This window comes from Dasypus novemcinctus, chromosome 20, assembly GCF_030445035.2.
Source record: "Dasypus novemcinctus isolate mDasNov1 chromosome 20, mDasNov1.1.hap2, whole genome shotgun sequence".
NCBI classification, from domain to species: Eukaryota; Metazoa; Chordata; class Mammalia; order Cingulata; family Dasypodidae; genus Dasypus; species Dasypus novemcinctus.
Genome location: NC_080692.1, coordinates 21,190,776 through 21,206,733, shown reverse-complemented (window position 1 = coordinate 21,206,733; position 15,958 = coordinate 21,190,776). Strand labels below are relative to the sequence as shown.

Below are 15,958 nucleotides of genomic sequence, written 5' to 3'. Positions count from 1 at the left end.
GCTGCTCGGCCGGTGGAGGGCGATGCCCAGGCGGGGGAGGGCTTTCCCCACCCCCCCAACCACAGCCGGCCGGGGTTAGTTTCCTTCCACGTTTGCAACCCAGTGCCCCCTTGCTGGCCCGCATCAACATATGCTTGCTGAGGCCTACTGTGCGCCGAGCACTCTTCTTGCTGAGGCCTACTGTGTGCCGAGCACTCTTCTAAGCACAACAACCCGCACCACTCCCCTCCCCCCCCACAGACACACGCATGGAGGAACGGGCGCTGGGCGGCCTGCGCCCGTGTGACCCCTGCGGCAAGGCGAGCACCGCGGCGCCTCCCTCCCCCGGCCCCCCTGAAGCTGCAGGGAGACTGACTGCCTTTTATGAGTAAGCTGGAGACCAGGCCCGGCCTTTGTGACTCTCCTCCTTCCTCTGCTCAGTGCACAAACACCCAGTGAGCTCAACTTCCCCGGCTCAGGGAACGCAGCTGCCCACCTATGAGAGAGGCCCGGCCAGCTGAAGAACTGCCTTCCACCGCCTCCCAGGCCAGGGTCAGGGTGGGGCTCACCCTCAAGAGCCTATGGAGGTCCCCCCACCCCTGGCCCACAGAGGGTGGGCCGAGTCCCCCCACCTCGTGGACGAGCCCCAGCAGAGCCAGCTGGAATGAGGACCCGGGGAACCGGGCTGCCAGTCCGTCCCCCCCAAGTGGGGACAATTCTGTGGCTCCCCTATTAGCCTAAGTCCTGCAATCAATATCAGCATCATCAGGGCCAACAGCCGCCCAAAAAGAAACATCTGAATCAGGCCCGCTGGCTCCGGGAGCCCCTGGAGCAAGCGGCCCACCCTGCCCCATCATCTCCAGCCTGCAGGGTCCACCAGCTTGCCCAGCCCTGAGCACGGCGTCCTGCTACTACATTCCTAACTTCCCCATCGGCCAGGAGAGCGTGGGTCCCTCGGGGAGAGCTACCTTCTTACTCCAGAATCGCTGCCGCTGCTCCGGTCTCCTGAAAAACACTTCTCAGAGCCCAAGCATGGGCCCCTGAGCATCCTCAGGGCAGGCCCATCCTTATCCGCACAGGGACATCCCAAGTTTTTAACAACCAAAGGCCATGGGATGAGCAGTGGGTAACGTGGATGAGGAAACTGAGTCCCGTCATTTTCTGAGACCTCCCACCCGGGGCGAGTGGTGTCTCCCCCACAGCCCTACACAGAGGGCCCCCAGCCCCTCCTGCTTGGCCTGCTGCCTTCAGAGCCCACTCCTCGGTTGCCGCAGAGGCTGGGGGCCCAGCCCTGGCGGGAGATGGGAGAGCTGGAGAAACTCAGGAGCCGCGAACAGAGAGGGCTGGGCACTGCCAACTCCACCAAGGCGCTCCAGGCCCGCAGGCCCCCCGGCCCAAAGATGCCTCAGGCCCTTGAGGAGTCAGACTGCTCGGTAATTCCTTGTTGATTCGCTGCCAGGTGACTCTTGGGCATGCTGAAGTGTAAGTGCATCCTCAGGGCCAGGGAGAACCAATACTGGGGGGGACGTGGAGACACGAGCACAATCAGAGCGGGGTCTCCTGGGTGTCTGCGTCTGGGGAAATTACCGCCTACAGGTCCCAAACTAGCAAACTCGCCGTGGGGACAGGCTGAGGCCCTCCACCCAGTTTTTCCAACCCCTCGGCCAAAAGGAGCAGCCGAAGCTCCCGGGCTGGCTGGCGACGGCAGCTCCTCAGAGGTCTGCTCAGCTCTGCTCACTTTCATTCACCCTGAGCGGCAGCAAATGCAAGCCCCCACGCTGAGCAGCCGTCCTCAGCCCTGCGACGGTAGCACCAAGCTGGCACTGCAGGTCGCCCAGGTGCAGCCCCAGCTACCGCAGAGACACACCGCGTGCCCGGCCACATCCGTCTTCGCCGACTCCTCTCCCCCAGCTAAGTCAATGCTGCCACAGCACAGTCCAGAAGGAGAGGGGCCAAGAGGCCCAGCCGCGGGGAGGCAGGGCACTCTGGTCAACAGTGACCCTTTACAGCCACAAAGCACTCCTTTCCCGGAGACGCCAAGAGGTAGCAGGGAGAAAATGACCACCCAGGGGTGCTCAAGTGCGAAAGCCCACTCAGCCTCTGTGCTGATTTGATGAGTGCAGGAGCCACCAGGCAGGTGATGGGCGGAAGAACTCTGTTGTGCCAGGAAAGTGCCTTTCATCAAGCCCAGCCCGCGGTCTCCAGGGAGAGATAAGTTTGACGAACATTTGGCGCTGGGAGAACCTCCCACCAGCGGTTCCATCGCAGCATGCTCTCAGTTAGGATGCTGGGATCCATTAGTGACCCGGGGCTGACTCTCCCCCTCTCCTCCCTGGCCTTTTTCAGCCCCTCTGCCACTTGTGAGGCATCACGGGAGGGGAAGACCTACGAGGCGGGTGATAAGAAGGGAGAGCTACGAAAATGAGTACCTTGCGGGGAGTGAAAATGTTAAGGAACAGAAGGAAAGGTGAAGGCTTGGGTGCTCCTATTTCACATCTGAAGCTACCTGGGAAAGGGGAGGCAGCCTGGAGGAGAACAGGTGCAGCATCTGCCGGGGAGGGGGGGAGGGGGGAGGGAGGGAGGGAGGGGGGGAGGGGGGAGGGAGGGAGGGAGGGAGGAAGGGAGGAAGGAATTACCAGCAGAGGTCTAGGGGTGGAGCGACCTGCGGGCTCTGTTCTTTCCATTTCACAACAAAGGAGCAATAGAGACCGGATTTCAAAGATGCCAGTAAATGAGCAGGACATGCCGCGCCGCTGCTGGCGGCTTTCAGAGGGCAAGCAGCCCCTGCCCACACAGCCCTCGGAGCCCCCAGCCCCCAGGAGGGAGAAACTGTCTACTGTAAAGCCAGAAATCCAGAGCATTCTCAAACCCCACCTGCCCCAGCTGCAAACCGCGTTCCCCTCACCACCCACTCGCACTCAGAACCCGCCTCCAACAATGTGCCTAACCCCACAGAACCGTCACGTGCCCTGCCCCTGTCAACTTCTCCGGTCGGCCCACCCAGGGCAAAGGGTGGGCTGGGAAAGGGAAGGCACCTGCGCTAGCGTCCGAGGATCTGAGGGGTCTGCTCCCATCTCAGCAAGCGCTGCCGTAACAAAGTGCCACACACCTGGCGGCCTGAACAGCAGGAGCTGAGGTCAGTTTTGGAGGCTGGGAATCCAAAGGCAGGGTGCTGGCAGGGCCGTGCTCTCTGGGGGCCGCAGCGTTCTGGCGGCCGCCTGCCGGCAATCCCTAACTCAAGCTCTGCCTCCGTCCGAGGGCATCAGTCTCCTTCCGTCACCTGCCTCTCCATGTCCAATACCCTCTGCTCCTGAGGACTCCCGACGTGTTGGATTAAGGCCCACCCTGATTCCATTCGGCCTGACCTGAATTAATAGAGCCTTTGAAGATCCCGTTTACAAATGAGTCAATTTCCACGGGACCAGCAGTGAGGACTTGAACCTGACTTTGTGGGAGACGTGATTCAGCCCATAGCATTTCCCAAGAGTCTAAGTCTCCTCCTTCGGGGCCCAGGGCAGGACGGCACATCCACGTCTCCCTCCCCAAACACACATCCCCTGGATGGACCCGCTGACCAAGCAGCAATGATTCAGTGAGACTTCAGGGCCAGACCTCAAGAGGCCTCTAGGTTCCGTAGATGCCGTTTTCACTTCGAAGGCTAGTTTCCTTTAGAATGAGAAGACACAGGGGAGGGGAGAGGCCCAGCTAGATCCGAGGCTCTTGGGCCAGCTGCCCTGCAAGCCACCAGCTGACGGCCGCGGCATTAGACAGCTCAGGAGCGACCAGCTGGGCCAGCCAAGTGCGAAGCCACAGAGCTGCTGTGTCCACCTATTAAATTTTGGGGCGGTTTGCTGTGCAGCAAGAGATAATGGAGACAAAGCCCATCCAGCAAGACCAGGCAGCTTGTCAAAGGAATCCGGTCATTACACAGGCACTGATCTGGAACGATGGTTACAGACGTCGAAAGGTGGTTAAGTGCAAGACAAGTCTATTTATGGCAATTGGTAAGAAAAATGCTAATCTATCATAAAAATACCTGGAAAGAAAGCAAACCTAAGTATTAACACTGATCATCTCTGGATTACGGGAGAGTTTTCTTTTCTACAATTTATGTAATGTTCGACTACTATAGTGAGCTGGCATTACCTTTGTAACAAAAAAAGATACCTTTCAAAAATTTACCTTGAGATGTTACGCAGGTAGATGACCTATTGATTGACAGAGAGATAAAAGGACAGAAAGATAGACTGATGGAACAAATGGGGCACAATACTAAGAGCTGATCAATCAGGGAATCCGCATGGGGGGTATGTTGGAGTTCTATGTATTGTTTTTTTAATTAATTTTTTTTTCGTAGAGAGGTTGTGGGTTTACAGAACCATCATGCATATAATACAGGATTCCCATATACCACCCTGTTGTTAACACCCTGCATTAGTGTGGAGCACTTGTTACAACTGATGACAGCACATTTTTATAATTGTAATATTAACTATGGTCCATGGTTTAATTTAGGGTTGACTGTGTAACGCAACTGTCCTGTAAAGTTGAAATGATTTCAAAATAAATAAAACTTTTTATAAAAAAGCATCTTGAATTCTCTGACAAGCTCATTTTTCTTAAAGCAGCGCTTTTCTTGTGTCATTCCCCTGTTCAAGAACCCACACTGACTCCCCACTGCCAGCCTCCTAATATGGAACTCCTACGGGGGACAGCCAGGTGCCCTGCAGTGGGGACCCTGCCCTCTCCCACCAGCCTTGCTCCTGATCTCCCCCGCGCCCTTCTCCTCCAGGCCCTCTCCCCAGCTGTGCCCAGCTCCACCCCCACCTCCACGCTTGCCCTCCCACCTCTGCAGCCACTCACCCAGCCCCTTCCTTTGTCTCTCTAATTCCCAGCCTTCCAGCAAGCACCAGCCCCGTCTACCCTTGTCCCTCTACAGGTCCTCCGAGAAAGTTCCTGCCAGGCCTGCTGTACGCTGTATCATTCTCCCTGCACCAAGGGAGCCGATGGCGCCTCGAAGGAGACCTCCCTCCACACACGCTGACCGCCCGCCCTCGATCCCAGCTTCTCTAACTATGGGAGGGGGGGAGCAGGGCCAGGATGCGGGGCCCCAACCCCGCCTCCCTCTGCTGCCCACAGCCTGGGTGGTGGGTGATGCCCCCCGACGCTGCTCCCTTCCCACCCCCACCCATCCCCAGCAGCACATGACAGAAGCCAATTGGAAACGGCTGCTAATTTAGAGTGACTCATGCTGTGGTGAGCCCCCCTCCAGGGCCAGCAAGCTGCACCCAGCACTCCCCACCCTGGCCTCCAGCCGACTGCCTTCCCGGGGGGCCGGCGGCTCTTTTGCGTGCAGGTCACTGCAATCTCCAGGTCCAGCTTTTAAACAAAGCTGTCGAGAAGCGCCCAGGATTAAGGCGAGCAGGAAACGGCAGGCCCAGGCCTCCACCTCCCTTTCTCCAAAGCAAAACATGTCCTGCAGGCTGCTGGCACGCCCAGAGAGACGCAGTCCCACTCAAAGCCAGCCCCACTCAAAGCCAGCCCGCACCTCGGCCCTCCTAGAGGGTTCGCCAGGATGGGAGTCAGGAACTTTGCTGAGGCAGGATCTGTCTGTCTGTCCCTTACACCCTCCTCCCCCAGGGCCTCGGTCTCCACACTGGCATGTGCCCGAGGGGAGGGGGGTAGTCCTGAGCTGGGGAGCCAGGGCTCAGGTTTCTTACACTGCCTCCTACGCAGGGGACACTCACGCCCCAGGTAGGTGCTGACTTACAGAGGGCACAGGTGGGCTTGCAGCTCAGTTCCAGGGCAGTGCAGGAATATTCTGTCCCGCGGGCACACAGCGGCACACAGGCTCGCTGACACCTGCACACCCCGCCATCACTTCCCGCTCCGCCCACCAGCCCACCCCCGGCGCCTCTCTGAAGCCGATGCAGTCCCCTCACCGGGAAGGGAGGTGCATGAGTGTGGGGCCACCAGCCTTCTAGAAGCCTCCCCACCCCTGGCAGAGTTGGGCATTGCTCAGGTTGCACAACAATAAATTAGCTTTAAAATATTTTTTTAAACTCAAGGAAAGGATGATTTTCCAAATTTGCATGAGGGTGCTGTATGGGTGAGCAATGGCCCTAAGCCTCACCAAGGCCCTGCACCAGACACCCAGGAACCCTAAGAGCCAAGCCTCACTTGTTGCAGGGCCACTGAGCTCCCCGGCTCTTCTCCAGCCCCATCCTTTCCTCTACAAGATCGGAGGCACCATGAGAGTAGAAATGAAATGACCATTGAGAGTAGAAATGGACACAAGACTGGAGACAGTTGGCGAGTGTTCAAAGGAAAACCCATTTCCAGCCATCCACTGTAGGGTGAGGGGAGAGGAGAGGGCAGGAGAGTGCGGAAACTCAGAGGCGGATATTACTAAACAATGGGTGGTCAAAAAATAAGCAGGTTTGGCTCCAGAGTATAGAGTGAATCTCACGTCTGGACCCGCTCAAAGCAAGACACGGTGCAGCTCTGTTCAGGCAGGGAACGGGCTTGGAAGCTGAGCTCCCCACTGGCAGGCATTCTCGGCTCCCTGTGCTGTGGCTATCACTGAAGTGGAAACAATTAAGTCGCAGGGCTGTCTGGCCACCGAGCCTTGCAGGCAGAGAGTTCACGTGAACACGGCCTCGCGGCACAGGAAGGGCCGGGCGCGACCCGCCAACGCCTGGACAGGCGACCCTCTCTGTAAACAATCTCCACCCCGCCCCGCTCCCATCCACAGTCAGGGCCTCCCGTTCACCCATGAACTTCAGCCTCTCCTCCTGCAGCCACAGCTGGGCCAGAGGCAGAGAAGACACTTGTAAGGGGCACAGGAATCAGGAAGGCAGCGCCCAGGGCCGCCCCGCAGGCCGCCCCGCAGCCGGCCCCGCCATGCCCGCAGCGGCGCTGGAAGGAGCCTGGGTGGTTTCTCACCCAGCTTCACCTTTGCAGGTGAGGAAACCAGCCCAAAGGAAGGAATGAACTTGCCAAGGTTTTCCGAGGCAGCTGGAGACAGAGGCTGGAACCCGGATGCGCCTGCCCGTGAGGGAGCTGGTCACCGTTCCAGAGGCTCCGGGGCGTGACGAGAAATGGCAAAACCAAAGCCCCATGAGCGAGCACCAGGGCCTCCCCGGAAGCGCCTCCACTCAGCTCTCCCTCTGGCTTCAAGGCAGATGCTCAGAAGGAGGACGGTCATCGGGCTAGAAACGTCTGTCTCCCCAAGGCCACGCAAGCCCCCTGTGCAGGCCCCCACCAGCTTGGGCAGGGCAGGGCCCCCAGAAGCAGGTTCCACAGGACCTGGGCGATGGGACTGGAGCCATGGGGGCCGTGGCGGCCAGCAGGCAGGCAGTGCTGCATCCGCCTGTCCTGGAGTCCTTCCCTCCCCGGCGCCTGGTTTTCACTGGGACCGAGTCCCCTCAGCCCGGCCTGTGGGCTGGCTGCGCTGCAGGGACAGACCAGGGTAGGGGTGGGGGGAGGATGAAAGCATCACCCACCCAGGCCCTGGGGACGAGGGAGGAGGGCATAAAACAGCAGCTCACACATTCCTGCAGCCAGCCAGTTCCAGGAGGGGCCTGGAGAGGCTTTTCCAGGTAGGACGAGAACAGGCAGCAGGTCTGTACCGGCGGGCGCAGCACCGGGGAACCCCACCTCCTGGCTTGATCCCGGCTCGAATGGCCAGTCTGGGGCAAGTCTCTGATCCCTTCTCTGCCTTAGCTGCTGCTGCCACAGAATGGGGGGCAATGAGAGCTACCTTGTGCAAATCAAACGAGACTGAGATTTCACAAGATTTAAGTTAAATTAGTGGGGAGAGAAATAAAGGGCCTAGAACAGTGGCCCATGACAATGTCAGATATGAAAGGCAGCAACCTAACTGCAACGTGCAAAGCATGGCAGGACAGTAAGAGGCTCCTGGCCCCTTCTGGGCCACCAAATCATCCCTGCGGGAACTCGCAGGGAAAATAAGCCATCATCCAGTACCATCCCACTCCCCTGCAGCAACCACACAGCTGGGTTCAGGGAAGGTAAGAGATTTACAGACCGCCCAGCAGGGAGAAGCTGCTGAATAAAACACACATAAATTAAAACATGAAAAGGCGCAAGCCTCCAGCGACTGACAGTCCCAGGTCTATCCGCAGCACCCCAGGGAAACTGAATCGGCACCATCCCCAGCTCCTGCCCAGCTCCTGCCCAGCTCCTGCCCAGCTCCTGCCTAGCTCCAGCTCAGCAGGGGCCTCACGGTGCAAGGGCTACGAACCAAGAAAAGCCATCAGCAAGGTCCCAGGGGCGCAGCCATGAGGCCCACGGGGAGGATCCAGGCCGAGGGTGCCCACCCAGAGGCACGCAAGGCTGACCAGAATCCAGATTCTTTTCGGCCCTTGTGGCGGAAGGTCCCACGCCCTGGCCTGCCGGGAGGAGGGGGGAAGCAGGAAGGTGCCGGCCGCTCCCGCTTCCCTAGGCTTCCTCCACACAACTGGGGAGGCAGGAAAGGAACTAGGGACTGCCAGCACCAACCAGACGCAGAGGGGAGGGCTAACTCTCTGAGGGCCTCCAAGCCCAATTTAAGGAGCTTATAAATTCAAAGTCAGGAGCGAGGACCAGGGCAGCCCTGCAACCCCGCAGCCGTGTGGCCTACACACTTCCAGTTCTTCAGGCTTGCCCTGGACAACTAACAAAAGGATGAGGATGGGCCAGTCCCCAGCCCAAAAGGAAGGCGTATCTTCAACTGCGAGCAAAACAATTCCATTCCTCTGCCCCATGATGTCTCCATCCCTTCTCAGCCTGCAGCAGAATCCCACAAGATTGAGAAATGGACAAAAATAAGAGGGGAGTGAACTGCTGACTAAAGCAGATTTTATTGTTACTGTAATTGTTGCCTTGCAGGAACTGAGTAACATGTAACATTAATATAAAAAAAAAATTTAAGCATTTAAAAAAAAAAAGCTAGGGCACAGGGACATCTGAAAAAATGTCAGCATCCCATTTTCTCCTCCCCTACCCGCAGTTAAAGGGCAAGAAAGACTGGTTTTTTAGCAGGGCTCATAACGCACATTGGACACAGACCCACACTGACCTGTTTTCTTTGAATTTCCTGCAAAACCTTGGCTGCTGACAGATTAAGAGAAGATCCCAGGATATTCCTGCTGGGGAAAAAAAAAATAGGTCATCATCTTGTTGTGAAACCACTCTAGGGAGAATTTTGTCCAGTGCTGGTCACTCTGGGGCAGCAGTTCCAGTCCAGAATCCATTCATTCACTCTGGAGAAAGCCAGAGATGGCAAACAGGTTGCAGCTCCCATGCCAGTTTCACTCAGTTGGTGGAGGGTGCCTAAAGCATTATGAGGAGAACCCAAGCTCTGGCTGGGGAGGAAAGGCAGCTGCAATCGATTAGTGATGTCTGCCACGGGCAGCAGGGCATCACCACATCCAGGCCACTTATTTGCCATGCCTGGTGGAGACCTTTGGCATCCAAGGATTTAACATGTGCAATTTTAACCACTCACAAGTGACCACTTTTCAAGAGATGTAAAAGTGCATCATTTTGCCGAGTCGTGACTTTGATCCATGTACACCATGAGGCCGTTGTGAAGAAACAGATCAGTCAAAGTTACTCTCGTAGGGCAATAAAACTAGGCTTCTCTGTGGGAAATAGCCATCAAGCAAGAGATAAAATTGCAGCAGAAATTGAAAGGGCAGTTAACTTGGGGTGTGAGGATATAGACAGGAAACATTTGACTCTGCGGAAACATGACACCGGACAAAGTCAAGCCTGTGTACGAATATTGCTGTGGATACAAATTTGGGATTCTATGCGATACAAGATTCATTTCTGGAGACTATCAGGAGTCCACAGCATGCCTACTCTGTGCCTCTCACCAGGCAGAGGGAGACCAGGGCCAATGGGAGATCGGAAGCAGTTTCAGACCCCGCTGGAAACAGCAAACGGCACTGCATCTTCACAATTACCCAGCTCAAACTCAGCTCCAATCGCCTTTCATCCTCTCTTCACCACCCCCTTTCAACCAATTCACAGATGGTCTCCATCCTACACCCAAAATGTCTCAGGTTCATTCCCTCCTCTCCATTGCTCACAGCTGCTCTCCCCTCTTTTCAAACTCCAGATTCACCTTAAGTCCAGCCCAGCTTCTGCAACTCCTACTCAAAAACCTGCAAAGCACCAGCAGCCACCCCAGGTTGACTGCCATCTCCCAGCTCGGCTCATGCCTGCACATGGCGGGCCCTCGACAGAAGGAATGGAAAGATGATTCCCATGGCCAGGCATGTGAAGCCACCCCCCGAGGAGGCCACGGTCTACCTGGCCATCCTCTCTTCTCCATCTGCTTCCCACCACCCATCCCACATATGAGTCAAACCGGGCAATTCCCACACCCCAACACTTTCCCAGTGCCTCTCCTCAGGTTGGCCCTTCCTCCCTCTGTTGAAAAGCAACCACCTGCTGCAGGAAGCAGCGCTCCTCCCCAGGCAGGGCAATTCATCCCTCTGTTTGAACCCATGGAACATTCTGCTCTCAAAGGCCTTATACTTTGAATTGTCATTTTTTGAACCCCTTTCTTAACCTTCACTGGATTATGAAACCTCATGAAGACAAGGACCGTTTTTTTTTCATTCACCAGGACTTAGCACACGCTTTAGTACATGACACGTGTTGTGTGTGGAGTTGCACTAAAGAACCATCCAAGGCAGTACAACTAGCCAGGAGAGAGGTGAAGACAGAAATGCCATAAGCATTCTGAGGAAAAAGAAGTTCTTTGGGGATGGGTGGCCATGGAAGTCTCCGTAAAGAACCTCAGACATGAGCAGGGTCTTGAAAGAGAGGAAGAACATCCTCTTAGGGTGGAAGAGTATGAATTAAGAATGAACTAGGTCACTACATCACCACCGCTCCCCGCTGCCATCGCGTCGCAGCCTGTATTTCTAAAATGGCGCCACTAGACTTGGACAAGTATGTGGAGACAGCATGTCTATGCAAGTACATGCCGAAGGACGCCTTAAAGCGGTGATGTGACTATGTTTGTGACTTCCTTTCAGAAGAGTCAAATGTTCAGCCAGTATCAAACTAGTAACAGTGTGTGGAGACACACACGGACAGTTTTATGACCTCTGTGAACTACTCAGAACTGGAGGTCAGGTTCTTGACACAAACTACGTATTTATGGGTGACTTTGTAGACAGAGGTTATTCTAGCTGGGAGACTTTCACTTACCTTCTTGCACTAAAGACTAAATAGCCTGATCGGATTATGCTCTCACAAGGAAATCATGAGAGGAGACAGAAAACCAAGTACACAGATTTTACGATGCGTGCCAAACCAAACATGGAAACGCCAATGCCTGGAGACATTGTACCAACGTTTCTGATGTGCTCACAGTAGCTGCTTTAATAGATGAGCAGAATTTGCATGTTCATGGTGTTCTATCTCCCGACAGCAAAACACTGGATCAAATTGGAACTACTGAATGGAACCAGGAAATTCCTCATCAAGGCGCATTTTGTGACCTGCTTTGACAGATCCTGACCATGTGGATCCTTGGGCAATCAGTCCCCAAGGAGCGGGTTGGCTTTTTGGAGCAAAGGTCACAATGAGTTTGTTCATATTGACAACTTAAAACTCATCTGCAGAGCACAGCACGTGTGCACGAAGGCTCTAAGTTTATGTCTGACGAGAAGCTGGTAACAGTACTGCCCTAACTACTGCTAGGACAGCAGTTAGCTGCTCCTAACTACTGCTATCGTTGTGGAAATACTGCCTCGATATTGGGCTTCAAAGATGTAAATACAAGAGAACCAAAGTTATTCGGGCAGTTCCAGATTCAGAACGTAGGATCCCTCCCAGAACGACAAACGCTGTATTTCCTTCGAGGCTTTCACCCATCCTGCTAACCCATTTTTCTGCCCTCTCTTACCCCAATTTTCCTGTATGACCCTCTACGATATACCTTTTATTGAGCACTCTGCTGCTGAAATGCTGCCTCTTGGCTTTTTTATTTTAAATTATCTAAATTTATTGTTTGTTATGGTGCCTATCGCAATGTTTTTCTATCAATTTTCTCCTTCATCCCTTCACCACCTTGGACTTATTCGAGAAGACTTGAGAAATGTCTTAATACCCACACTGCCCCGTGGAGCTCTTGCTTATTTACTGGTCTCAGAGGATGTGTTTGCTTTTTTGAAAAAAAGGCAATTAGAACAGACTACGCCAGAAATATGCCCCCTTTTGTATCATTCAGGCTTTTGTTTTAGTTTGTTGAGTTTTAAGACATTTGAGCAGCAAAGTTGTTACTCAGTGGGCACAATGGGTTGCAACGGCCTCAGTTATGTATATCTGTCCCAGCTGTAAACTTCATTGTCCCTTGGATATTTTAAATGGATATAAAATAAATTGGTCTAAACAGCTGCCAAAAAAAAAAAAATTCAACTAAGGTGCAAAAAAGGAAAAAGCAGGGAAACGGACTTTGGCCCAGTGGTTAGGGCGTCCGTCTACCATATGGGAGGTCCGCGGTTCAAACCCCGGGCCTCCTTGACCCGTGTGGAGCTGGCCATGCGCAGTGCTGATGCGCGCAAGGAGTGCCGTGCCACGCGTCCCCCGTGTGGGGGAGCCCCACGCGCAAGGAGTGCGCCCGTGAGGAAAGCCGCCCAGCGTGAAAAGAAAGTGCAGCCTGCCCAGGAATGGCGCCGCCCACACTTCCCGTGCCGCTGACGACAACAGAAGCGGACAAAAGAAACAAGACGCAGCAAATAGACACCAAGAACAGACAACCAGGGGAGGGGGGGAAAATAAATAAATAAATAAATCTTTAAAAAAAAAAAAAAAAAAAGGAAAAAGCAAAGCATGCTCGGGAGATAAGTCTGGTTAGAACCGAGGGTCCCTGGAGGGAGAAGATGGGAACTTAAAGCTCGACAGGCAGGCTGGGCCGGAGAGGGGGGCTGCTGAGTGCCAGGCTAAGGCACCTGGGTCGGATCATGCCCTCTGAGTCAGAGCGATGACAACACAGCAGGCCTGGGCCTTAACGGTGCAAGGGAAGAAGTCTTGTCCTCTCTTGTTCCAAGCATATTAGTCAAGTCTCCCTAGCAAAGTTATAAATAACAGCCACCATTTACTGCACACCTGCTGTGCATGAGGCCCTAAGCTACGTGCTTCACATACATTATCTCATCTGCTTCTTCCAGTGGCCCTGAGAGCTTGGTATTACCATCACTTTGCAGGCAGGATGCTGAGGCTGAAGGAGGTGAAGGCACTTGCCCAAGGCGTCACCCCGTCACCCATCCACTCAACAGTGCTGGCACTGAGGTTACAGACCCAGACTATGGCCAGCTACCCCAAAGACCAGGGGCTTCCCACGTCCACCCAGCCGCACCCTAACTCTCCTGACCACTTCCTCAAGGGCAGCATTGATTAACCGCAGAGGAGTTTAATAAAGTGCATTTATTAATCGACTGATCGACTGCCGATACCACCTTATACTGTTAATGATCTGATGTATTCCGTCTTGACTTCCCCAATTAAACAACACAACTTCAGAGCTAGAAGAGACTCTGGAAACAGTTCAATTCAATAACATCCCAAAACGGAGGGACGGGGAGAGGAGGCAGCTTTCCCTGGGTAGCTCAGGTAGGTGGTGGGAGGGCTGGGCTCAGGCTCTAGAGTGGCAGAGAGGCAGCACAGCCCAGGAGCATGCACAGGGTTCAAGTTCTGCTTCTTCCACTTAGGAGTCTTGTGACCTTAGAGAAGTTACTTATCTTCTCTGAGTCTCATTTTGCTGTCCTATAAAAAGGCTATTAAAAAGAATATCTATTCCATAAGATCATGTGTGGGTCAAATAAGATTATATACTGCTAATGTGCAGAGAAAGCACTGTGCCAGTTATAAAGGAAACAGGAGTTATTATTTTATTAATATTGTTATTAATACAAAATATCCGTTCATAGATTTTAAAAGCCCCACCAAAAGATTAAAATCTGTTTAAGTCGGACAAACAAAATCCCACTCCATTCCCAGGCCACTCTGGAGTGTCTGGGGCCTCACACCCAGGAAATCTTCCATGAGTGAGGACAGAACCGAATTACCTTCAAGATGTAGCACCCCAATCTTTCTCTCCCCCGCCCCCCCCCCCCCAACAAACCACAGCCCCCCTGCATCAGCCACACCAGGAACAGGCCAGGGGTAGACCCTGCAGCCACGGCTGCATTCCTCAGCTAAATATAAACAATGGGACCAGTGCATTGTTTGAAATCGCCCCTCAGACCTCCCCTCCCTCCCCATTTCTTTGATGGTAAGCTGACTGCACATCTTGGTAGCAGAACAGAAGTGCACAACATTCTCCGGGGCTATTTTTAGTAGAGAGAGGGAAGCTGGCTGGTGTAAGGGATCACAGCCGGAGCCCATGGTGTTCTCCACTGGTCCAGGAAAGCTTCCTGGAGGAGGAACTACCAGAGGCCCCTCGGAGGGACATTCTCAGATGAGAGGTGGGTTCTCTTATCCAATGGGAGGGGGTCAGCTGACTGCTTAGCTCCCTCGTCGGGATGGGGAGAAAAAGTCAACACAGCGCAGGGCACCCCAAGAGGGCAAACGTCCCCCAGTCCCCACCCGCACGTGAGGAAGAGGGAGGGGGATCCCCATCTTTTCCAAAGAATCCAGGGCGCCCGTTCCAAGGCGCAGAAGTATGCGGACTGCTTCCATCACAAACCAGTTTCTTGTTTGGCCTTTTTTTTTTTTTTTAACCACAAGAAAGTTTTTTAAAGTCCCAAACTTGGGTGCACAGATGGGCTACATCTCGGCCCTCGCAGGGTGCCAAAGCCCCGTCACTCAGCGCCGGCGTGCCAGCGGGAGCCAGGGAGGGGACCGAGGTCCCGGGCGCTGCAGGCAGTGGCCCAGCCCTGGCCCTCCGGGGGGGGGCCTCTCAGGGTGGCCCCAAGCGGGTCCGCGGGGCCACAAGGTCATTAACCCCTGACGGCTCCGAGGCGCTCCCTTTCCGCCGCCTCCTACATCCCATCCCACCGCCCGGGCTTCCGCTCCCCACTCCCGCAGCCCCGTGCCCTACACGGGCTCCCCTTTCAGACCCCAATTCGCTCGGGCCCCCCCACCCACCTCCCCCTTCCCGCCCCCTCAGTCGGCGCCTACAGCATTCCGGGCTCAGCTCCCCCGACTGCCGCTCTCCCGGCACCCCCTGCCCACAGCACCCCCTCTCCGGGGCGCCCCCAAGCCGCACCCCGCTTCGGGACCGGGCCCGGGGCTTGCCCGGCCCACCCGGAGCCGGCCCGAGCCCCCGCACCCCCGCCCGCTCGCGGGCCCCCCGCCCGCCCCGGGCCGCGCTCACCGCGCTCGGAGGAACGCGGGCTCCCGGCTCGGCTCCCGCTCCCGCACCGCGGCCGCCGGCGGAAACGGGGGGCGGGGCCTGCCCGGGAATGGCGAGGGCCCCGGGCGGGGCGGGGCGTCCCGGGGGCGGGGCCAGCCGAGGGGCCCGAGGCCGGGGGGCGGGGCGAGAGGGCCGCGGGAGGGGGCGGGGCCCGGCGGAGGGGGCCGGGAGCGGGGCGCTGCGGGGCGCGGGCCTCTCGGGCCCCGGGCCGGGTCCCCAGCGCTGGAGGCGCGGGGAGGAGAGGGCCCTGCCGCCCCCCGGGGTGCCGGGAGCCCCCCGCACCCCGGCGCCCGCGTTCGGGGAGCGAGCCTGCCCCGGGGCTTGGCGACGCCTTCTCCCCGCCCCGGAGGGCCCGGGCCGCGCCCTTCCCAGAGTTGGGGAGCGGGAGGTGAGGGCCCGGGGGAGTGCCCGCGCCCCAACACCCCCCCCCCCCAAGGGCCCGGCCCGGGCCTCGGCTCTGCCCCTCGGGCCGGGCTGCCTGGCCTCGCCGCCCCCAGCCCTGAGCAGCCGACCCCTGGTATTTCGGGCCGACTGTTCGAGATGTTGACACGGTGTGTATTGGAGACTGCCCGGAGATCCTCCGCCTGGAGGAGCCTG

General features: G+C 56.2%; 1 protein-coding gene and 1 pseudogene across 4 annotated transcripts in view; one reads left to right on the top strand and one right to left on the bottom strand.

Annotated features, from left to right (window-relative positions):
* TSPAN9 (tetraspanin 9) overlaps positions 1–15,406 on the bottom strand; it is a 226,588-nt gene extending 211,182 nt beyond the window's left edge. The window contains exons 1-2 of one of the 4 annotated variants that reach the window (XM_058282593.2): positions 15,323–15,406; positions 9,062–9,128 (exon numbers count right to left, since the gene is read on the bottom strand). The gene's annotated coding sequence lies outside the window, so the exon portion shown is untranslated. Of the gene's footprint in view, positions 1–8,245; positions 8,401–9,061; positions 9,132–15,322 lie in introns of those variants that run through there. The other 3 variants (XM_058282594.2, XM_058282595.1, XM_004456208.5) reach the window with 3 other exon arrangements.
* On the top strand, positions 10,898–11,929 carry LOC101436822 (serine/threonine-protein phosphatase 6 catalytic subunit pseudogene; annotated as a pseudogene).
* Positions 15,407–15,958: the final 552 nt, after the last annotated feature.